Here is a 23,461-nt window from a genome sequence, read left to right as displayed (position 1 = left end):
TCATCCTTTATGTTTTAGAAAATCATCATTGTATGTTGAACATACAATGCTTCTTTTTTCTTCATCTCCAAGTGAATAGCCAGTCTTTCATGTATACTTTCACAGAGAAATCTCTCAAGAACTCAAAGAGATTCGGAAATTAGTAAGTCTGCAACTTAGTTACATACAGAGAAAAACAGTAGATAATATAGATAGGTGATAAGATATTTTATACAATTACTATGAGTTATATTCTTAGAGATCGACTTTTAAAAATTGAATTTAGGCTGGGCCCAGTGGCTCTCTCCTGTAATCCCAGCATTTTGGGAAGCTGAGGTGGGTGGATCACCTGAGGTTAAGAGTTCAAGACCAGCTTGGCCAACACGGTGAAACCCCATCTCTACTAAACGTACAAAAATTAGCTGGGCGTGTTGGTGCATGCCTGTAGTTCCAGCTACTCGGGAGGCTGAGGCAGCAGAATCACTTGAATCCGGGGGGCGGAGGTTGCAGTGAGCCAAGATCGCACCACTGGACTCCAGCCTGGGTGACAAAGCGAGACTGTGGTCTCAAAAAAAAAAAAAAAAAAAAAATTTATACTAAGGCATTTTAAACTTTCATCTGGAATAAATGTAAAATTGTTGAATATGGAAATTGCTGATGACTCAGGAATAGTAAGAGGGATGGGGATAGTATTTCAAGTCAAGGAAGGAACCTCATTTTATTCTGAATGTGTTAGTTTTGACCCTCTTCACCCTGAAATTTTCACTATCAAATATATTTGGAAGGCAGGTCTTCTTTCCTCATGTAACATTTATTTCATACACAGAATAGTACTGTGGCTGTGGGATTCAGATTTTGATTTTGAAATGAAGTCTGAGTGGCCCCTTGTCCCTGTGAAAGTGCACTGGTCTAGAGAGCGGCAGTCGGACCCCAGAGTGTGGCACGTGTTCCTGTGTTCATTTGAACATTCTCTGATGACCTGTCGCTGAGGTCATGTGATGATGCGTATCCTGTCTTCCACCCCAACTGCCACTGTGTTTCGGCTGTCGCTGGCTGTGTTTCCACTGCTGCTGTGTTGGAACTGCCAGCTAGACTGCTCACCAAAATGGGAGGCAGCCTCTGCTGCTGTGGTGAAGGTGAAGGTGAAGGTAGGTTCATTTCCATCTTCTCACTGCAGTTTCTTCAGATGGGCCACTTGTACTTAAATGTTTTCCTGATTTATGTATTTTTCCCCCACCTCCAGTTTGTCTACAGATTTACAAATTGGTTTTAGAGTTTTATGACTCAGTTTGTATTTTTGATTCTGCTATCAAGCTTTCTGCCTTAAATATTTTCCTCTGTTTAGAAAAATGTACTGTTTCCAAGGCCAATTTTATACACACTTGCATAGAATAGACCCAGAAGAAACGCAACAGCATTTCCTTGGTCATATCGGGAGATCTTGATACCGATGACAGTGTGAGACATTCCATCAAAGGCAGATGACAGGCCAAAGTCTTCTAAATTGAGATGTGAAAATCTTAAATGTTGAAACAGCTGGAATCCAGAGATGTTTAGAAAATAGACTGAGGTCTTCTGGTGGGAAACGCAGTGGCCTAGTGAAGAGGTTTTGAGGATTGTTTTAAATTAAAGACCTTTTGAAAACATAAACACAATCAAGTGGATATACAAAGTTACAAACTAGAAAAATTATTAGAGGTTATAAAAGGTTTATGAAAATCTTACTTTGTAGTGAAAACCGATGGGGGTAGATAGATTTATTGATAAGGTCTTCTTAAAATTAGCTACAATATTAAAAATACAGTAATACCAAACTAAAATTTTGGTTTAAAAATAAGCTTTTGTTAAGATAGATAATTTGTTCTCAATGAAATTATAAGAGGTAATAACTTTTTCTTCTGAAATCTGTTTTTTTTTTTGTTTTTTTGTTAAACTTCTCAGATTTATACCTCAGAGGTTCAAATTTTTCTGTGTCTCTTTACACCTAAGTTACAGGTCCCACATCATTGCCTTCTGTTTCTTTTCCCCTGGAAAAGGCGCATCTTTATACTTGGCTTGGATGATAACTCTCTCCTTTAAATTTTCATCTGCCCCCACCCAGGTTCTAATTCTGCTGCTGTAATACTAAAATGCTTATTTTAAAGGTCTGAAATACTAATGTTTGCCTCAGATGTAAAATGATTTTGTACTCTTGGCCTTTTGCTATGTCTTAATTGTTTCAGGTGATCAGGAAGCCTCCCATGCTCTTAGTTAGAGCCAGGTATCCCCCCGCTCCCCGCTCAAGTGACTAGCAGTTCTGTTTACACTTCTCTGTAATACAGTATTCACGCATGACTGAACACACACTGTGTCTCATTAAATTCGAGTACCCTTCTCATGAGGTGTGACTCCCAAGTTATTCGATAGGCTTCATTTAAACACTGCCCATTCTCAGGCAGGCCTTAGTTCAGCCTGCTCAGATAGTTGCTCAGATGAGTAGTCAGTGAGACAGTGGGGGTCACAGATTTAATTCATTCAGTCACTTAAGCGCCAGCCCTGATGGCCACATTTTCAGTGAACTGCTCATGCAGGGTTGGTCAGTTGAAGGGAAGTTGATTCTTGGCACAGCCATCAGGTGGCGGTTGGCTTAGAATGTTCTGAGCCATCTTGGGGACCAAGTAGACCGTCGGTCCCTTGGGGTGTTCACTGGTCATGAGGGCTGCCTGTGTGAACACTGCCTACTTCACAGTGATGAGGGCGGCTTAGCCAGGGACCCGAGGCTGTGTCTCCCAGGGCTCTCCTGATGGCGTCCTTTGCCTGCCTTCACCACCAAGGAGGGTGGCCCAGCAGCAGCTCCGCCCGTGCTCTCACCCACCTCCTCCACACACGCCAGCCCTGTGTCCTCAGCACCCAAGGCTGCCAGAGGTCCTTCAGCAGCTCCCAGGGCTGACAGTGACTCTATGTTTCCTAGGCTTCTTCTACCGCCAGAATTGGCGGTTTCCCTCGCTGGATTCTTGGGACCTGATCCAGGCAGCACGTTCGGTAAAGTCTTCTTTCTTTGTCTGAGATAGGAATTTTATTTCTTTTGGTTTCTTTCTATTTTCTCTGAATTAAGATATGTAATTCTTACCACGGACTTTACAGATGAGCCACAGAATTTCTTGGTGGGCAGAGGTATGTGAGAGCCCATTCATTGCCAACTTGGAACTTGTTCCAGATGGCACTCATAGATGACAGTGTTAGTGATAAACTGCATGGCAGAGAGCATTGTCCTCAGGAGAAATGCATTCTTGAAAATAGTGGTGACTTTGCAACCAAAAATCATTTTTGAAAATCTCATACACACTCTTGTGCATTTCCTCAAGTGTCTTCCAGGCTTTATTTGGGGGCCATTGCCTCGAGCACTATCTCCCAACCAGTTTTCTAATGTCACCAAGTGAAGAAAAGACCCATGAACACAGGACACAGCATGGTCTGACGCTCACAGTGTTTTCCTTTCTCTCTGCAGGCACACTCAGCGATTCAGCTCTACAGTATGCACTCTGGGATCTCCCATTTGCTAAGGAAAGATCTTAGCTTTGAGAAAGGTGACACTTTCCTCCCTACTTTTGCTGGAGAACTACCCTGGTTTGAGCTTCCTGCTGGAAATGAGGTTGGGCAGTTTGATGTAAAAAAACGAAGAGTTTAGTCAACAACTGTGGCCATCCACTGCAGTTCCCAGAAGCAGTGATGTCATTTAAATAGGAATAGGGGTGCATCAGGGTGGGGAGATATGGAGGAGAGAGTCCGTGTGGAGTGATGGTGAATGCCTTTGGGAGTGTGTGTGCATTTCTCTAGAAAGCATGTTCCTCTGTGCAAAGCACGACCCAAGGATCAATGTTCTAGAAACAAAATTCCATCCCCGCATCAGTCGACACTTCATCCGTTACCACAGCTGTACCTGAAGGTTAGTTTAACATCCCCGGTCCTCAGGTTGGAGATGGTGGAGAGATGAATTTCCCAAGCTCTCAATTTCCTGAATGGGAAAGGCGAATGTGAACTCAGGAATGAGTGAAAGGTTGACGTGATGGGCTGCTACTCCGCAGTCCTCACGTGGCCCTGGTATAACTCGTCACTACACCAGGGAGTTCCAGCATCTGTGTGTGCATGTGGAAGTATGACAGCCTAGAGAGATCCCACACACTGCCCAGCATTGTAAGATGTTCTCAGTGACGGCGAAAGGCAGGGTAGCAATACAGTGGACTTTGGGGTGGTTCTTAATGTGAAACCCACATAGGGGAGTCACAGGCTTTTGGCTGCAGTGGTGGTGTGATTTCTCAGCTCTTGTTCAAAAGCAGAGAACAATTAGGGATATGTCCTACTGTATTTAAAGATATGATTGGACCCAATGCGGAGGCTCATGCCTGTAATCCCAGCACTTTGGGAGGTTGAGGCAGGAGGATCACTTGAGCCCAGTAATTTAAGATCAGCCTGGGCAACATAGTAAAACCACATCTCTACAAAAAATACAAAAATTAGCCAGGCGTGGGGATGTGCTCCTGTAGTCCCAGTTTCTCAGGAGGCTGAGGTGGGAGGATTGCTTTGGCCGGACAGGTGGAGTCTTCAGTGAGCCATGATTGTGCCACTGCATTCCATCTGGGAAACAGAGTGAGACCCTGCCACAAAAAAACAAAACAAAAATCACAATGACCACAAGCCTTAGAAATGCTCCAGCTTAGTAATACAAACACCCAAGAAGTAGCGCCCAATATGATGTCAAAAACAACTTGGGTGTTAGCCTGGTGCCCCTCTTCCATGCTGGAATCTCAAACAGCCGGGTTAGAGAGGGTCAGCACCCCCACATGCTGCTCCCATGACAGGCTGTCCCAGTGCCAAAGCCAGTGTAAGTGTGAGCAGTAACAGACTCCGCACACACACACACACGTATGGAAAAGAGAGAGTGGAAGGACAGATAGCACATGCTAAATAGGGGTTATCTTTAAATGGGAGGAAAACTGAGTATTTTCAAAGCTTTATTTCATTGTCCTAAAAACAAATGGATAGTGAAAAAATAGAAGGTTTTGGTTGGAATTAAATCTTCTCTTTAAAGAAAGGCTGCTTCTTATCAAGTAGAAAACCTCTAGGAGGGGTGATAGTCACAGCAGCACCACAGGTGGATTCTGGGGAGGAAATGACCTTGGCAGGACGCAGGAAGGGAGGGCAAGTGAGCTCGGGTCAGATTAAGAAGCAGGAGCCCTGAGAGGCTGCAGGGACACACAGCCTGCCCTGGGTGGTGTGCCCTGTTTAAGATGGGCCATTTCACATTGATGAGGCAGTCAGGGCTAGAAAGCCTTTCTTCCCTGCTCCTGTCCTGCACTTGCTGAAGGTCACTGTGTGTCCTCCTAGTGGCAAGAGATCCCCTCTTGAGGAGACTCCACAGGAACACCAGAGATGATAGTGACACACGACAACTGAAGGTCAGGCCACCTGGTTTCGTCTGGGAAAAAGTTACTTTCTTCGCTTTATCTTCTTGAATTAAAATAAGGTATGAGAATCTGACCCTACATATCATAGGTGACTTATACAGTGTTCTTGGTGGGGGGAATTCTGAGTGAGTCTGTTCCCCACTGAGGCTTGATTTAAGACGGCAGGAGAAAACGACAGTATCAGCCATGCACTGAGTGGCAGTGAGCTTTTTCCTCAGCAGCTTGATTCTCTCCTTGGGGCAAAATCACTTAATTGCCGAGCAACATGACCTTGAGAGGAAACATCCTCCAAGAAAAATTTTAGCACGAGTCAGTTTGCCCTGTTCTTCTTCTGTGTTCCTTTGATTTGAACACTGTTTTCCATCTGGTTTTCTAATGTCACCAAGTGAAGAAAAGTCCTGTGCACTTGGTACTCGGATGGTCTGAAGCTCATGGTGTTTTTCTTTCTCTCAACGCAGGCAGAGGTACAGGCTGAGGAGAAAGGTGTGTATTCTGGGAGCACTCCTTTCTGAGGAAAGACCTTCAGTGTTGCAAAATGTGGCATTTACTAGTCTGCTTTTGCTGGAGAGACATTTTGGTTTGAGCTTCCTGACAGAAATGAGATTTGGACAGTTTGGTATAAAAAACCCTGAGTCCAGTAAAGAACTGTGACCATCCACTCAAGTCCGGGGAGGCAGGATTGTCATTTAGGTGGAATAGTGTGGTGTGCATCAGGGTGGGGAGGTACAGAGGAGAGAGTCGTGTGGAGTGATTGGGAGTGTCGTTGGGAGTTGTGTGGGCATTTCCCCAGAAAGCATGTTCCCCTGTGCAGAGCACAACCGAAGGAGCAATTTTCCTTAAAAAAAAATTGCAACACCACTGCACACTTCACATAAATTAACCCATTCATCCTCCACTGCAGCTGTACCTGAAGGTAAATTTTATATCCTCACTTCTCAGATAGAGATGGTACAGATTTCCCAGGCTCTCAATCTCCTAAATGCAAGAGGCAAATGTGAACTCAGGAATGTGTGGAGAGTTGATGGAAAGGGTGACTACTGTGCGTTCAGCAGCCAGCCCTGGCGTAACTCACCATTAGTCCAGGGAGTTCCGGCATCCGTTTTTGCATGTGGAAGGATGATAGCCTAGAGAGGTCCCAAACACTGTCTGTCATTGTAGGGAGGTCTCGAAGGTTGCCTAACCCAGGGTAGCAGTAGGTACATTTTACACTGGACTTTGACGTGGCCATTAGTGTGAAACACACATAGCGAGCTCACGGGCTTTTGGCCGTAGTGGTGGGGTTACTTCTCAGCTCATGGTCAAAAGCAGGGAATACTCAGGAACATGCTCTATTGTATTTAATAACATGATTATCACAAGCCTTAGAAATGCTCCAGTTGGCCAGGAACAGTGGCTCACGCCTGTAATCCTAGTAGTTTGGGAGGCTGAGGCAAGTTCAGGAGTTGGAGATGAGGCAAGGCAGAAAGGTGAAAACTCGTATCTACTAAAAATACAAAAAACTACCTCAGTGTGGTGGCCCATCCATGGTCCCAGCTACCTGGGAGGCCGATTGGGGAGGATCACTAGATCCTAGGAGGCACAGGTTCCAGGGAGCAGAGATCATGCCCCTACACTCCAGCTTCGGTAACAGAGACCCGCTATTGAAAGAAGGAAAGAAATGCTTTAGTTACGTAGCAAACACAATCAATACACAGCACCAAATATCATCCCAAGGAACAACTTGGGTGTTGGCCTCCCACCCATCCCACCTCCCCTGGTGGAACCTCCTGCACAGCTGGGTTGGAGATGGTCAGTGCTGCCACCTGCTGCCCTCATGACATTCTCTACTAGTGTCAGAGCCAGTGTGAGTGTGAGCAGCAAGGGACTCCCGACACACAGACATTGCATTGAGAAGGTTGAGTGCAAGGACAGATAGCACTTGCTAAGTAGGGGTTATCTTTAAATAGAGGATAATTGAGTATTTTCAAAGCTTTGTTTTATTGTCTTTAACACAAAAGTTTGGTGAATATGTAGAATATTGGGGCTGGAATGAAATCTCTCTGAACAAATATTGTTTTTACCAAGTATAAAATATTCTAGAATGAGTGATACACACAGAAGCACCACAGGTGGATTCTAGGGAGGAAATGATGTTGGAAGGACTCAGGAAGGGAGGGGAAGTCTAGTAAAGAACTGTGAGCATCCCAGTCTGGTCCCTAAGGCAATGGTGTCATTTAGATGGAAGAGGGTGGTGTGCATCAGGGTGGGAGGTATGGAGGAGGGAGTCTGTGTAAAGGGATCATAAATGTCTTTGGGAGCGTGTGTGCATTTCCCCAGAAAGCATGTTCCTATGTGCAAAGCACAACACAAGGATTACTGTTCTAAACACAAAATTCATCACCATTGTACACGTCACGTCAATCAGCCCTTTCATCCTCCATGGCAGCTGTATCTGAAGGTAAGTTTCCTGTCTTCACTCCTCAGATAGAGATGGTGTGGAGATGAATTTCCCGAGCTCTTGGTCTCCTAAATGGAAGAGACAAATGTGACCTCAAGAATGGGTGAAACATGGATGCGATGGGCTACTACTGCGCGTTTATCAGACAGCCCTGGCATAACTCATCAGCATGCCAGGGAGTTCCAGCACTTATGTGTGCATGTGGAAGTATGACAGCCTGTAGAGATTTTAAGCACTGTCATTACAGGACGGTCTTAGTGGTCACCTAACACCGCGTAGGAATAGCTACATTTTACAGTGGAATCTGGCGTGGTCATTAATGTGAGGCACACTTGGAGAGCTCAGGGGGTTTTGGCGGCATGATGGGTTCATTCCTCAGCTCCTGGTCGAGAGCAGAGAATAATCAAGGACATGTCCTGTTGTATTTAAGAACATAGTAACCACAAGCCTTAGAAATGCTGCAGTTCACTAGCACACGCACCTAAGGCACAGCAGCAAACAGGAGCTCAAGGAGCAACTTGGGCATTAGCCTGGTGCCCATCTCTCCTGCTGGAATTCCTGCACAGCTGGGATGGAGAGGGTCAGCGCCCCCACCTGCTGCTTCCAGGATGGGCTCTCCCAGTGTCAGAGCCAGCGAGAGCCTGAGCAGTAGCAGACTCCCTGGATGCATGTGTTGAAGAGGGAGACCGGAAGGACAGATAGCACATGTGACATGTCATGTTTAAATGGTAGGATAATTGTATTTTCAAATCTTTAATTTTGCTTAAAACAGATGTTTGATGGATAAATGTAGAATATTTTGGCTGAATTGCATATTTTTTAAAAGAAGGGCTGATTTTATGATGTAAGAAATCTTCTAGGAGGGGTGATCCACACAGCAGCGCCGGTGGGTCCTGGGAGTAAATGCCCTCGGAAGGGATCAGGAAGGCAGCAGAGGCCGGGAGCTGTGGCTCACGTCTGTAATCTGAGTACTTTTGGAGGCCATGGTGGATGTATTGCTTGAGCCCAGGAGTTCGAGACCAGCCTGGGCAACCTGGCAAAACCCCATTTCTACAAAAAAATCAGAAAATCAGCTGGGCTTGATGGGGGCATCTGTAGTTTTAGCGACTTGGAGGCTGAGGCGAAGGATCCACCCGGGCTTGGGAGGTCAAGGCTGCAGTGAGTTGTGATTGAACCACAGCACTCCAGCCTGGGTGACAGTGCAAAACCATCTCAAACAAAAAGTACAACTTAGCTCAGGTTTGAATAGAAGGCTCCCTGAGATGCTGTTGTTGAAACAGCCACATTGTATGGGGTACCCTGTTTGAGATCAGCTTTCACACCGATGAGGGTGGCTTAGCTAGAGAGCCAAGGCTCTGTCTCCCAGGGCTTTCCTGATGGTCTCCTTTGCTTTCCTTCTCCACTAAGGAGGACGGCCAGCAGCTGCTCAGCCTGTGCTGTTATCCCACCTTCTCCACACATGCCAGCCCCCTGTCCACAGCACCCAAGGCTGCCTGAGGGATTCTTCAGCAGCTCCCATGAGCTGACAGTGACTCTTATGTTTCCTAGGTGTCAAGCCTGTGGCAGCAGAGCTTCCTGGGGAGTCCTCAGAGCAAGTCATTGCCGTTGTCGAAGTGAGATCTTTCTTTGACTAAGATGGGAATTGTATTTCTCTTGGTTTCTTTCTATTTCATTTGAATTAAGATATGCAAACCTTACCATGGACATTATAGATAAGTTACAGAATTTCTTGGTTGGATAATGTGAGAGTTCATGAGCAACTAGGAGCTGGCTCCAGATGGCACGCATAGATGACACCTTCAGTTACAAACTGTATGCAGATAACATTTTCCTCAGGAGAAATGCTTACTGTTAGAAAATAATGGTGACTTTGCAACAAAAATCATATCGAAAGTCTTAGACGAAACTCTTGTGCCTTTCCATAGGTGTCTTCTAGGCTTTATTTTGGGGCCATTACCTCAAGCACTGTTTCTTGTCTGGTTTCCTAATGTCAGCAACTGAAGAAAAGACCTGTACACACAGGACACAGCATAGTCTGACGCTCACAGTGTTTTCCTTTCTCTCTGCAGAGGGATTCGGCACTTTGGGCAAGTGGTACGTACTCTGGGGTCACCCATTTGCTAAGGAAATACCTTAGTGTTGAGAAAGGTGACACTTTCCCCCCTACTTCTGCTGGAGAGCCACCCTGGTTTGAGCTTCCTGCTAGAAATGAGGTTGGGTAGTTGGGTGTGAAAAAATGAAGAGTTTAGTCAACAACTGTGGCCATCCACTGCAGTTCCCAGAAGCAGTGATGTCATTTAAATAGGAATAGGGTGCATCGGGGTGGGGAGGTGTGGAGGAGAGAGTCCGTGTGGAGTGATGGTGAATGTATTTGGGAGTGTGTGCATTTCTCTAGAACATTGATCTTTGGGTCGTGCTTTGCACAGAGGAACATGCTTTCTCTGCACCTCCTGACAGTCACTCTGTGTCCTCCTAGGTTGCACGGAGGATCCCGTGGAAGAATTCATATATGAATCAGATGAGGATGCCCCAGGACCGTCGTAGGTCAGGCCACCTGCTTTTGTCAAAGAAAAAAGATAACCCCTATTTGAATTAAAATATGAGAATCTGACCGTATGTATCATAGGTGACTTACACAGTGTCCTTGGTAAGGAGAATTTAGAGTGAGAGTCTGTTCCCCACTGAGGTTTGATTTAAGATGGCAGAAGAAAATGACATCATCAGCCACTCAGCAGCTTGATTCTCTCCTTGGGGCAAAATCACTTAATTGCCAAGCAACATGGACTTACAGGAAACATCCTCCAATAAAAACTTAGGTTTTTAGCATGATTCGGTATGTCCTGTTCTTATTTTGGGTTCTTTTGGGTGGTCTCATCATGACAGTCGATGTCCTGGGTCTTCAGTGTCTATAAAGTCCCCCTGCAGCCCTCCTGCCCACTGTCTTGGCATTGCCTCCATTCCTGGTCCCCAGGCTGCAGCGTTGAATCCTGTTGAGCAACCCCACAGGGTTTAGGAAGGGAGCCCGGCTGAGGTCAGAAGAGTTGGCGCCACCCTGCAGGAAGGGTTCCCAGTGACGTCTGGGTCTGCTGTGGCCGCCCCCCTCTGCCCCGGGGCTTTTGCTGCACTGGGGTCTCTGGACATGCGCACTTGTTGTCTTCCTCCCAGATACCAACAAGCCCTCTCCCGGCACCTGCAGAAAAAGTGGGGAAAATCCCCGAAGAGGCAGAAACGTGAGTGTGCAGGGGCGGCATGACCAGGGGAAGGCAGACAATGCCTGTGTGCCCATGGCTGCCCTCACTCTCTTGTTGTCCCATCAGAAAACCTAGTGAGCTGAAGGATGAGGCTGCTGAAGAGCCTGAGCTCACTTGTGGCCTGACCTGTTGTGGCCTTTGTACTTATGCTGGAAATCCCTAAAGGCAAGTGAAGGATGCCCTGAGAACATCCTCCAGGGAGCAGACAGCCTCTCCATAGCAGCCCCTGAGCCCACTGGGCTGAGCTTCCATAGGCTGCTTTAATGAGGGAGGGGCTGAGGTGCCGGTCAGGCTACCAGATGCAGGATTCTGAAGGCCATGCAGCGAGTTCTTGTCTGCAGTGCCACTTAAGCTCATTTGAGGGGACCCAGCCCTGCCCTCCATGTCCCCAGAAGACAACAGGGAGGGAGCTTCACCAATTCAACATGAGCAGCCACTGGGTTGATCATGAATCCCCCTGTTGCATGCCTGCTGGGAAAGGTGTGAGAGGGAGGGAGGCAGCCCCAGGCTTCTTGCCACACAAGCAGCCCACCCAGCCCAGCATTGCACACCTGCGGGCACTCAGTAGGTCCTGGCATCAAGAAGGGGAAAGGCCAGGATCCAAGACCCGCTGGGATGTGCCCAGTCCCAGGGACCCCCCAGCCTCCATGGAGCCTCGGTGCCTCGGGTGGCCTCATGGCCCCATTTCTCAAGATGAGTGTGGAGGCTTCTGTGTGTAGAGAGCGCTGGTTTGGGCATCAGTGGTTCTGTGTCTGTGTCAGATGCCAACAAAAATACTCGTGAAGACAAGTCAGGGCCATGCTCACTTAGGAGGAGTTGAGGGGCAGGATTCAGGAAGTCACTGTTTTCAATGTATTTTCCAATTTGAAATTCACATATATGAGTGTGTGTTTTTGTGTATTTTATATATATATATACACACACACACACACAGTCACACACACACAGTTTTTTACTCTTTAAAACAGTGGTTTCCATAATCTTTTTATGCTGGAATGTATTAAGTGAGAAATTCATGTTTTAGCAAAGCATTAATGATTTTTTAAATGAAAATGCATAGACAGGGTTGGTGGGGATGTTGGAAGGATCAAGTCTGATTGGGCGATAACAATGACGTGCTCCAGGAAGCAGCACACATTTAACGTGCAGCTCTTCTGTCTGGATGGCATGGAGGGTCTGGGTGGAGGGGGCAGGTCACCACCCCACCCTGTGTCATCAGCCCTCCTGCTCCTCCCAGGGCCCGGGGGCATGGGGCTCTGCCTGTTGATCCTTGCTCTTTGTGTTTCAGTATCTGGAGGTCCAGTCCCTTGAAGGCGCCCATGTGCGTGCCTGGGCTCAGTGCCTCCTGCAGGACATTTATAGACACTCTGTGCACAGACAACCCCCTCAGCAGAGAGCAGCGCACAGGCCTCAGTGCCCTGTGGATGGACTCTGGGGAGGCCAGGGGCGCAAGGCCACCTTCTAGGGCCCGAGGAGCCCTCTGAGACCTGTACACCCACCCCAGGGAGCGCCCCTCCCTCCCCCTCTGTGCCCCCCCCAGTGACCCTCGAACCTCTGTCTGTTTTGCAGATTCATCCGGAAGGGCCGCCAGCCAGTGGATTTCCCTGGCCCCTCAGCCCTCTGGAGCGTACGAGTTTTGGAGAACCCTCTTCCTCTGTATATGCTTTTGACTTTCCTGGACTGATGTAAAAATACTCTTTTCTTTGACCTGTTTATTTTTAAGACACGATGTGATTGTGTCAGCTTATATTTTATTGCGGAAGTAAATTTTCAAATGTTTTATTAGTTTTTTTGGATCTTTGTCCACTCATTTTGGAGTTTTTGTAATTTTGATAGGTGTTCTTTGATGCTTTGTATTGTTTTCTTAATGACTTTTAGCTTAGTTTTTAACAAACCCATAGTACAGTGTTATACCCAAGCGAGTTAGAGAAAACGCCACACTTTGAGATGAATTAAGAGTCCATTATTGGCCAGGCGCGGTGGCTCAAGCCTGTAATCCCAGCACTTTGGGAGGCCGAGGCGGGCGGATCACAAGGTCAGGAGATCGAGACCATCCTGGCTAACACGGTGAAACCCCGTCTCTACTAAAAATATAAAAAATTAGCTGGGCGTGGTGGCGGGTGCCTGTAGTCCCAGCTACTCGGGAGGTTGAGGCAGGAGAATGGCATGAACCTGGGAGGCGGAGCTTACAGTGAGCTGAGATCGCGCCACTGCACTCCAGCCTGGGCGACAGAGCAAGACTCCATCTCAAAAAAAAAAAAAAAAAAAAAAAAAAAAAAAGAATCCTTTATTTAAGCCAGCGGCCAAAGAGATAGCTAACGCTCAAAATTCTCTCGGCCCCGAGGAAGGGGCTTGATTAACTTTTACACCTTGGTTTAGGAAGGGGAGGGGAACTCAAATGCAATAATTCTACAGAAGTAAAAACATGCAAGAATCAAAAAAACAAATGGTTATAGAGAGAGAAACAATTTAAAAGACAAATGGTTACCAAAAAAGCAACGGAACCAGGTGCGGGGCTCTAAGTCCTTCATTAGAGTTTGATGTGGATGCTCTGCCAGACACGGACTCGAGGCTTTATGCTGTTATCTCTTTGAGCAAAACCCTGGGAACTTCATACACTGTTTGTTCCAGTACCTTATCGGTTAATTGGGCTCCTTTGAAATGCTGAGGATCTGCTTACATGGGTTAATGCCTTGAGGAAGGGGGTTGGGTAAGGAGCCCTTGATGTCTTGTTAATCAAGAGGCCAAATGGAGTTTGTCCGGCTTTCCCAGCTAAGGGAGAGTCTTACTCATATGGGAAACAAGGCTGGGTAATTAAGGAGACAAAAGGGAAAATTTAAAAATAACGAGTTAGAGTAAAAACAAGGTTAGGCATTACAACAGTAAGTTATATTAAGACAATATTTTGGCCGGGCGTGGTGGCTCACGCCTGTAATACCTAGCACTTTGGGAGGCCCAGGCGGGCAGATCATGAGGTCAGGAGATCAAGACCGTCCTGGCTAACACTGTGAAACACCATCTCTGCTAAAAATACAAAAAATTAGCTGGGCGTGGCGGGGGGCGCCTGTAGTCCCAGCTGCTCGGGAGGCTGAGGCAGGAGAATGGCGTGAACCTGGGAGGCGGAGCTTGCAGTGAGCCGAGATAGCGCCACTGCACTCCAGCCTGGGCAACAGAGCAAGACTCCACCTCAAAAAAAAAGACATAATATTTTTAATGTTTTTTAATAGCTTATATTCTGTACATCTTTTCACATGTAGAAATGTTAATGGCTGGGCGCAGTGGCTCACGCTTGTAATCCCAGCACTTTGGGAGGCTGAGGCAGGAGAATCACTTGAGCCCAGGAGTTGGAGACCAGCCTGGGAAACATGGTAAGACCACATCCCTACTAAAAAAAAAAAAAAGTATATGTATATATATATATAATTATCTGGGCACAGTGGCACATGCCTATAGTCCCAGTTGCCTGGGAGGCTGAGGCAGGAGGATTGCTTGAGCTCAGGTGGTCGAGGCTGCAGTGAGCCATGATCGCACCACCGCACTCCAGCCTGGGTGACAGAGTGAGACCCTGTCTCTGAAAAAAAAAGTGCTTATTTATATTAATATTAGTTAGAAGTCTACTTGTTTATAGCAGAATTAAACTGGTTTATAGCAGATATAAGCTCTTGGAGGAAAATACTACATTTCATTCCAGGCCCTGAGTCCTTAGTAACTGGCTGTGTGCCCTGTAGGGCTCTACGGTTCCTGGTTGAGGAGCAGAGAGATCAATTGCTCCAGTGTAAGGGGCGAAGAGTTCCTTAGGGAACAGCTGCTGGGCCCAGCTTTGCTATTGTCTTCGCTTTCTAGTAAGCCTTGTGTTGCTGAGGTCCAGCTGTGTGAGTATTAACACACTAACGGTATTGCGAGCTTCTCTGAGCACGTGCAGGCAATTGGCGAGAAGCTTAATATGTGTAAGCAGTGTGAGAGAAGCCTTTTAAGGGTGTTTTCTTGGGTGGGTCAGGTGAGGGAGATGGCATGGGGCTAAGAAGGAAACTGATTAATTCATGTGAAACTGCCATCCCTTCATCACCTGAGTTGTGATGTGCAGGCACTGAGCACACTGCAGGTTGAGAACATACGTGGGTCTTTATTGCAGCCTTGTGCTGTGCTCTTCAGAGCCGTGAGTGTGCTGCTCTTACTCACCATGTGGTTTCTTATAGATTGTTGTGTTTGATGCTGGAAAACATTTTGAAGACAAGACTCCGAACAGTGACATATGCCACACTAGCTGATTAGAAAATGAGAAACTTACGTTATCAACAGGCTTGGAAGATTCTTGTGGTCCTGTAGTCACCCACATTTCCCTGGTCTTCATCTTGCCACTCCGCTTTATTCTCCTTTTCTGTTGCAGTAGCTATAATGCCACAACTTTTTGGTTTTTTCTCCCCTTTTCTTCCTTCCTGCCAGCACTCAAATGGCCACTGCTATTAGGTGATGGAATTCCACAATTTTTTTCTGTATATTAAACCTGATACGATTTCACTCAGTTTATCATCGTTAGGGTGCAAAGTAGTCACCTAGAGGTGCCACTCAGTATATAGCACTGTGTTTAGAAATTTAGGGAGCTGTGAAGTATTTAGCCTCTGCTCTCTGAGACTTCAGCCAGGTGCAAAGAGCAGACACAGAGCTGAATGTGAGGTTGAGTTACTTACATCCAGCAGTACCAGAATGTGCCTGGGAATCATGGGGGTGAAAAATTAACTCTGACTGAGGCAGGTATCTCTGATGCTTTCTGGAAGGAGGATGGGGTCTGTGCCAGGCCTTGGATGTGGGAGAAGGAGGAGCTGCCAGGAAGCAGCAGTGGCCTCAGCAACGGCACTGTTGTGAGGAACGTGGGCTGTGTTTGGGGAACAGCCAGGGGTTTTGTGTGGCAGGTTTACAGCACCTGTAGGAGACTGCATTGGTAAATAAGCCCAGAAAAGTAGGCTGGGGCCAAATTATGCATGACTTTGAAGGTCAATCTGATGAGTTGAGTGGGATAAATAGAAACTATAAGTAGCATCACCTCCATTGAGGACAGGTTTTGCTGCCAAGAGATTTTTTAGACTTTGTTGGATTGTGTAATTGTGGATGAAGAATTATTGACCTGAAGGTATTTGATCTTTGATTGTTTTAGTATGCCAGATTCTTGGAGGTGAAATTGCTAAGTCAAGGTGATGAGTGTTGTTGAGACTTAATGTTGATTGCAAAATTAACCTCTAAAAAGGCAGTGCTAGCTTAGAAGACCATGACTGACTGAGAGTTCTTGTTTTATCTTGACCTTGCAGAGCTGGGTGTTACAACATCGAGAACCCCTGCAGTGTCCTCTTTCTCTCCCTCCCTCCCCCCTGCTCTCCCTCCCTTCCCCTCCCTCCCTCCCCCCCTCTCTTCCTTGGTTCTTCCCTTTCTTCCTTTTACTTCTCCTATGATAGGCTCTCATTTTCTGAAGAGCCTGCTGCTCTCTTCCCATTTATTTATGATGCCACATTTATCACATTCTTTTTTTTTTTTTTGAGACAGAATCTCACTTTGTCATTGAGGCTGGAGTGCAATGGTGCGATCTTGGCTCACTGCCACCTCTGCCTCCTGGGTTCAAGCGATTCTCCTGCTTCAGCCTCCTGAGTAGCTGGGATTACAGGCATATGCCACCACACCCAGCTAGTTTTTATATTTTTAGTAGAGACAGGGTTTCACCATGTTGGCCAGGCTGGTATTGAACTCCTGACCTCAGGTGCTGCATCCACCTTGGCTTCCCAAAGTGTTGGGATTACAGGCGTGAGCCACTGTGCCCAGCCACAGCCTAACTTTTGATAACATGCCAGGATCTTTCTTTCATGTCCTCTCAAAGAGGTTAAATATTATTTTCACAATGAGTTATAATTGAGTTTTCTCATGTCAAATATAAAAACAAAATCATATAGTTCATTGACTCACTTATGTCTTACCAGCCTTTTTATTACAAATTATTGTATAGTCAACACTTTAAAGTGTGTCCTATTTTTTCCTAAGTTTTATCAATAGATGATGATATTGATGATGAAATGTTTGATGATGATCATTTAAAGGCTTATTTTGAATAACTGGCAATTCCATGAGTGATGGTATTAAACATATGAAGATCTAGAAGGACTGGAGCCTCTGGAAAAAGACTGGACATTACCTGCAAGTGCTCCTAGTCAGGAATGTTCCAGTCTTTATGGCTTTTCCGAAATTTGACATTAGAAAATCACTATCGTTCTCATTGGATGTTCACATGAAATTTAAGCCTCTGGTTTTCTTTGGACTCCATTTTTTCCAGGTATGAATTAATGAGGAATGCCTGCCTTTTCTTCCTTCTTCCTACCTGTCCCTCAACCTACAGAAAATTCAAAGGCTAACACAATGGAGATTTACATATTCTTCATCCAGATTCACCAGTTGCTAGTGTTTGCCACCTTTGCATTTTTTCTGTCTTCATACTTTCTTTCCTGAGTCATTTGAAAGTAAATTGCAGAGAACATGACATTTTACCCCAGCATCTATCTCTTGTGAATAGGACATCTTTCTCCATAATCACAATTCTATTACCTAACTTTGATACAATAATTTAAATTAATGTACCATCCACATTGAAATTTATGTGATTATCTCCCAAATGTCCTTTATTTGTATTGTTTTCAATCCACAGTTTAATCAGAGATTAACCTCGCTTTTGGTTGTCATATTTCTGTATTCTCTTTTAATTTGGAGTCATTCTTTCATGACGTGTGAAACATTTTGTAAAATCTAGGCTCTTTGTTTTTCAGAGTGATTCGCAATCTAGATACATCTGATTGCTCCCCTGCCTGGACTAGATGAGATTAAGCATTTTTGCAAGAATACAGATTAAACAGTTTCCTAATGAGTGGATTCAGATTAAACATGGGCAGCGTGGTGTACTTCTTAGCACCTCACACCAGGAGACATTTGAGTCTGTCTGTCCCAGGATTTGTGATGCTGTATTTGGTAATTTTGGCTAAGGTGGAGTGAGCTAGACAATCTCTTTGTGAAGGTAGCCTTTCCCCTTTGTTATTAGTCAGTCATCTGTGGGATGAGACATGAAAGCCCTGTGAACATCCTGTTCCCTGACAATCCTTCAGAGCTGGTTTCAGTGCCACTGCTGAAGCCTCTGGGAAACATTGATTACACTTCACAGTGATGGTGGCAATTTCTTGAATTCCTTCTACATTGACTGCCTGCGTTATTCAGTGAAGCAGACATTGCCTGTTCCCTACATTTCCCCCTTCAAAATGTTTAATTTTAATTTAGAAGATTAATACAGCCAGGATGTTCTTTCAACAGGCAAATAAAAACCGCAGTTTAAACTCTGAGTTTCAATCAGAAACTAACAGCTCTTGGATTTCCCGGGGCTCACACTCCTCTGAAACAACTCACGAAGAGCCTGAGGAAGCAGTTCTCACTGGTAAGTGGGCCAGTTTATTTGTCTCCCTGGGACTAGTAAGTATGAAACAGTTCTTTTGTTCTTAAATTCTAAGTTTGACTTCACCTTTAAAAAATTATTTCTTTGGTATGATTTAGCCTGTTATTAACCCTTTTCCACTCCCTCAAGTCTAAAACTTTTCAAAAGAACTTTTAAGAATACCTGGGTAATTGGTGTTATTAGAAATACCATAGTCTGTATTTCTTGGGCTGAATGTTATGAATGATTGTATTCTACCCAGACATCGAGAATTAGATGTGAATTCTCTCATACGGTAGTAGTTTATCATGTTTATTATTGTCTCTTACTGTTGTGTATTTTCTCTCTATGCAAATTGTGGAGTTTGTCATATGAATGCCAAGTATTAGGTTTACATAAAAGAATGATTTGATGAGAAGGATGCGGTTATTATATTAGATTGCTCAGATTGGACGTTGCTCCATTAACTGTATTTTTCAGGTAATTCTGTAGTTACTGGAGGTAGTAGAAGGCACACAGATCATGCCATTTCCCTCTAGTACTTGGATAACTGAGAAAGAAATGGCAGAAAAATGTGAATGGTATTTCCAGATCTTAGCAGGGTAAGTTATGCTTTAGATGTCCTATGAAGGGCATAAGGAGTCTTTTGTGTTGGTATGATACCAGTTTTTTTCAAAGAAACAATTCCTGTTGACATCTGAAAACTATAGAAAAAGTATAAAAAATTACTACAATAATGTTACTGTATGTAAGTTTCTTTCACATAATTTTCTTACATTTAAATATTTAATGTCTTGTGTTTAGATCATTCATGTGGAAAGTTCTTTGGCCCAATGTCAAGACATTAAATAAAAAGCAAACAGACCTTTTACCTCGCTCAAGCATATTTGTTTTTCATTATTTCTGTTTTTTCTGTTGGTTAATACCACCCCGTTTTTTCTGTGCTTGAGACTTGGTCATCATTTCTGACCCTTACCTATTCATTATGCCCTTTGTTAGTAATGTACGACTCATGACTGTAGAATGGCGTTTACTATTTGGAGGGAGTGTGTGTGCTATGGAGACAGTCATTCCATCCTCACAGAATTCTATGAGTGGACTAAAGCAGCAAGAGACAGGATTGTCATCTTAAGGGAGATGAGGTTCAGAAGGCCTAAATCCTGTCAGTGCAGCCTCAAGCCTTGCCTTAAAGATTTTTCTTTCTTGTTTATTTCATTTACACCAATTCAAGTTCAAGGTGCTAATTACCACATCTAATTCATTGCCCCATCCACAGTGTCTCACTACTCTGTCATGCTTGAAAGCAGCAGATTAATCTTGTTACAGTGGCTTTTTTTGTATATAATATTCTCTATGTCCCTGTGTTTCATATTAACAGTTCTTAAGGTATTGTTTCATCTGGTCCCACAGTATCTGTCTCTTTTACTTTCTACATTTTTCTCTCTTCTGTCCCTAATCCAAATTATAACCATCTTGCCAGTCTTCGGTCATGTCTTGAGTTACTTTTTAATCATTCTAGACTACACGAACTGATCTGAACTCCTATTACAGTAACTGTATTCCACAGTATAGTACTTTATTATGGGTAGAAATGCATCACTTACCTAGAAGTTGCCTATTCAGCAGCTTCAAGAATTTGTAATTAACCAGAGGAAGCAGTTACATAGAAATAAAATACAAAGGTATTTTCTCAGGCAGCTAGGATGAGTGTTCCAGAGTCCATGGATTTTCCTCCCAGCGCTGTGCTGTAGACACTGGGACATGTGTGTAACCGTGATGTGCAATACCATTGATGTGTATGTGTGGGCAACAGTGCAGAGTTTTGTAATTTTAATCTATTTAGTTAATGGATTTCCAGTCCTCAGCCAGTTGGAGGTAGCAAATTAGGAATAAGAAAGAGATAACAGGCCAGGCACGATGGCTCATACCTGTAATTCTAGCAGTTTGGTAGGATAAGGCAGGGGGATTGCTTGAGCCCAGGAGTTCAAGACAGCCTGGGAGACCCTGTCTCTACACACACGCACGCACGCACGCATGCACACACATGCACACACACACACACACAGCATGCCTATAGTCCCAGCTACTTGGGAGGCTTAGGCGGGAGGATCACTTGGGCGCAGGAGGTGGAGGCTGCAGTGACAGAGTGAGACCCTATCTCACAAAAGGAAAAACAGAAGAGAGATAGCATCTATTAGTTTTGATTTTTGTCAAAATGTGATTGTTGATAAGCTTTATAAATAGGTCAATCTGTGGTGACTTAATTTTGGGCTAAGATCTTGTTCTGCTGTAGTACGGCAACTATTTGATAAATTAAATGACTATTGAAAACAATATATTTAGTTTGAATATGGTTGAGTCTCACAAATTGTTGGGGAATCTTGGTCAGGTTGTTTCAAATGAGAGAATGGTCAGGAGCCTTCTGAGTGATAGGTGTGCTGCTTGGTGGTGTAGGTCATATGTAGATAATCTCCCTTCTGAAAACTTAGTAGGAAAATAAAAAATACTTGGATAACTGTAAAATAACTTGATTAAAGCAGAATCCGCGTCATTGGATCATGTAGTGCCTACTGAAAGAAGTTCTCAAGTTCTGATTGAGTTCTAAAAATTTTTGGCTGTTGGAATTCTTCATGTGTGAGTACAAACATAATTTCTGATGATCCATTTCTAGTCCATCTCCGAAGAAAGTATTTAACCTGGACCAGGCATGATGGCTCACTCCTGTAATCTCAGCACCTTGGGAGGTGGAGGCATGAGGGTTGCTTGATGCCAGGAGTTTGAGACCAGCCTGGGCAACATAGCAGGATCCTGTCTCTACAAAAAATTTAAAAACTAGCTGGATGTGGTGTTGCATGCCTGTATTCCTAGCTACTTGGGAGGCTGAGGCAGGAGGATCACTTGAGCCCAGGAGTTGGAGGCTACAGAAAGCTGTGATCTAAGCACAGCACTCCAGAGCAAGACCCTGTCTTTAGAAAAAAAAAGAAAAAGCCAAACAAACAAACAACAAAAAAAGAAAGTGTTAAATCCATAAGATGTCCACGTATGTAGGAGCCTCCCAGCTCTCTGATCCTGAAGCCGTGAAGGGAGGCAGGTAGTGTGGAGGCCAGTGCAGCCTCACCTCTGGCAGCTGAGGATCAGGGCAGAATGTGGAATGAACATCCACATCAAAGCTTGATTGCTTGGGTGGCATAAAAATCTCTACCTGTAGGTCAGCCTTAAAATGCATTACTTTATAAAGTGATGATTATTCCCCTAATTTGAGGCCATGCAGTTTGTGTTACCTGAGAGAACCATATTGTGTCCTTGATTTAATAAGTAGCCTGCCTTCCTTATTGTATGACCTCTACAGAACTTAGAAATACAAGCTACTATATTAAGCAAATTTCTTTCTCACTTTCTGTCTTGATAAATTTGCCTACTCTGGGTAACCTCATGTGAGGGGAATCATACAACATTTGGCTTTCCGATTCTGGCTTATTTCATTTAGCACGATGTCTTCAAGGTCTACTCATGTTGTAGCATATGTCAAAATGTCATTTTTTATGGTTGAATAATATTCCATTGTATATATGACTTTTTTTCTCTCTTTATCTGTCAATGGGCAGTTGGATGTTTTGAGTCTTCTGGCTTTTGAGTATAATGCTGCTATGAATATTGGTGTACAAATACCTGTGCAAGTCCCTGCTTTCAGTTTATTTAAATATATATGCAGAGGTGAAATTGCTGGGTCCTGTGGTTGCTCTATGCTTAATGTTTTGAGGAACTGCCACGCTGTTTTCTACAGCAGCTGCACCAGTTTCCATCCACCAGCAAAACGGCAGGGATCCAACTTCTCCACATCCTAAATGACACTTTTACCCCCTTCTTTTTATTATAGTTATCCCAATAGGTGTGAAGTGGTGGTACATCACTGTGGTTTGGATTTGCATTTCCCTGATGACTAGTGATGTTGAACATCTTTTCATGTAATTATTGGCCGGCCATTTGTATGACTTCCTTGGGGAGCTGTTCATTTAAGTCCTTTGCTCAGTTTTTAATTGAGTTGTTTGGCTTTTTGTTGTTGAATTGTACAGTTCTTTATGTCATCTGGATATTAATTCCTTAACAGATATATGATTTATAAATATTTCATTCTGTAGGTTGTCTTTCACTTTCTTGATTAGTCTTTCATGTGCGAAAATTTTTAATTACAATAGTATTATTATGTATGTTTTCTTTTGCTCCCTGTGCTTTTGTTGTCATATCCACGAAGTTGTGAAATTCAGTGTTGTAAAGGATTAAGCCTTCATCAACACACAGGATGGATGCCTCTCCATTTGTTTAGGTTTTCTTTCTTTTAACAGTGTTTTGTAGTTTTCAGCATGTCTTTTGCTTCCTTGACTAAACTTATTCCGAAGTACTTAATTTTTTTAGATGCTATTATAAATGGAATCGCTTTCTTAATTTATATTTTAGATTGTTTATTATTGGTGTTTAGAAACGCCTGATTTCTGTGTATCGATCTTGTGCCCTTCAATGTTGAATTTATTTACTAGCTCCAGTAGCTCTCTTGTGGATTCTTTGGGATTTTATGCATGTAGGATGATGTAATCTGCAGAGAGAGATACTTTTACAGCTCTTTCCAATTTGCATGCCTTTTATTTCTTTTCTTTCTAATCGCTGTCTGTGATTTCCAGTACACTATTCAGTAGCAGCAATGTAAGCAGGCATCATTTCTTCTTCCTCATCTTATAGGGATAACTTTCCATCTTTATCACTCAGTGTGATGTTAGCTGTAGATTAAAACAAATACCCTTTATCATGTTGAGGAATTTCCCTTCTATTTCTAGTTTTCTGAGAGTTTCTATTATAAAAAGGTGTTGGATTTTGTCAAATGCCTTTTTTTTTTTGCATTGTT

General features: G+C 44.2%; 1 long non-coding RNA gene across 3 annotated transcripts in view; it reads left to right on the top strand.

The window, feature by feature from the left end:
• The first annotated feature begins 13,020 nt into the window (after positions 1 to 13,020).
• Positions 13,021 to 23,461, top strand: part of LOC101137455 (uncharacterized) — a 29,945-nt gene continuing 19,504 nt past the window's right edge. For all 3 annotated transcript variants that reach the window (XR_010134021.1, XR_010134022.1, XR_008679635.2), the window contains exons 1-2: positions 13,021 to 14,479; positions 18,447 to 18,567. This is a non-coding gene — a long non-coding RNA (uncharacterized lncRNA). The remainder of the gene's footprint in view (positions 14,480 to 18,446; positions 18,568 to 23,461) is intronic.

This window comes from Gorilla gorilla, chromosome 4 (genome assembly GCF_029281585.2).
Source record: "Gorilla gorilla gorilla isolate KB3781 chromosome 4, NHGRI_mGorGor1-v2.1_pri, whole genome shotgun sequence".
NCBI lineage: Eukaryota > Metazoa > Chordata > Mammalia > Primates > Hominidae > Gorilla > Gorilla gorilla.
This window is presented reverse-complemented; position numbering and strand designations above follow the sequence as displayed.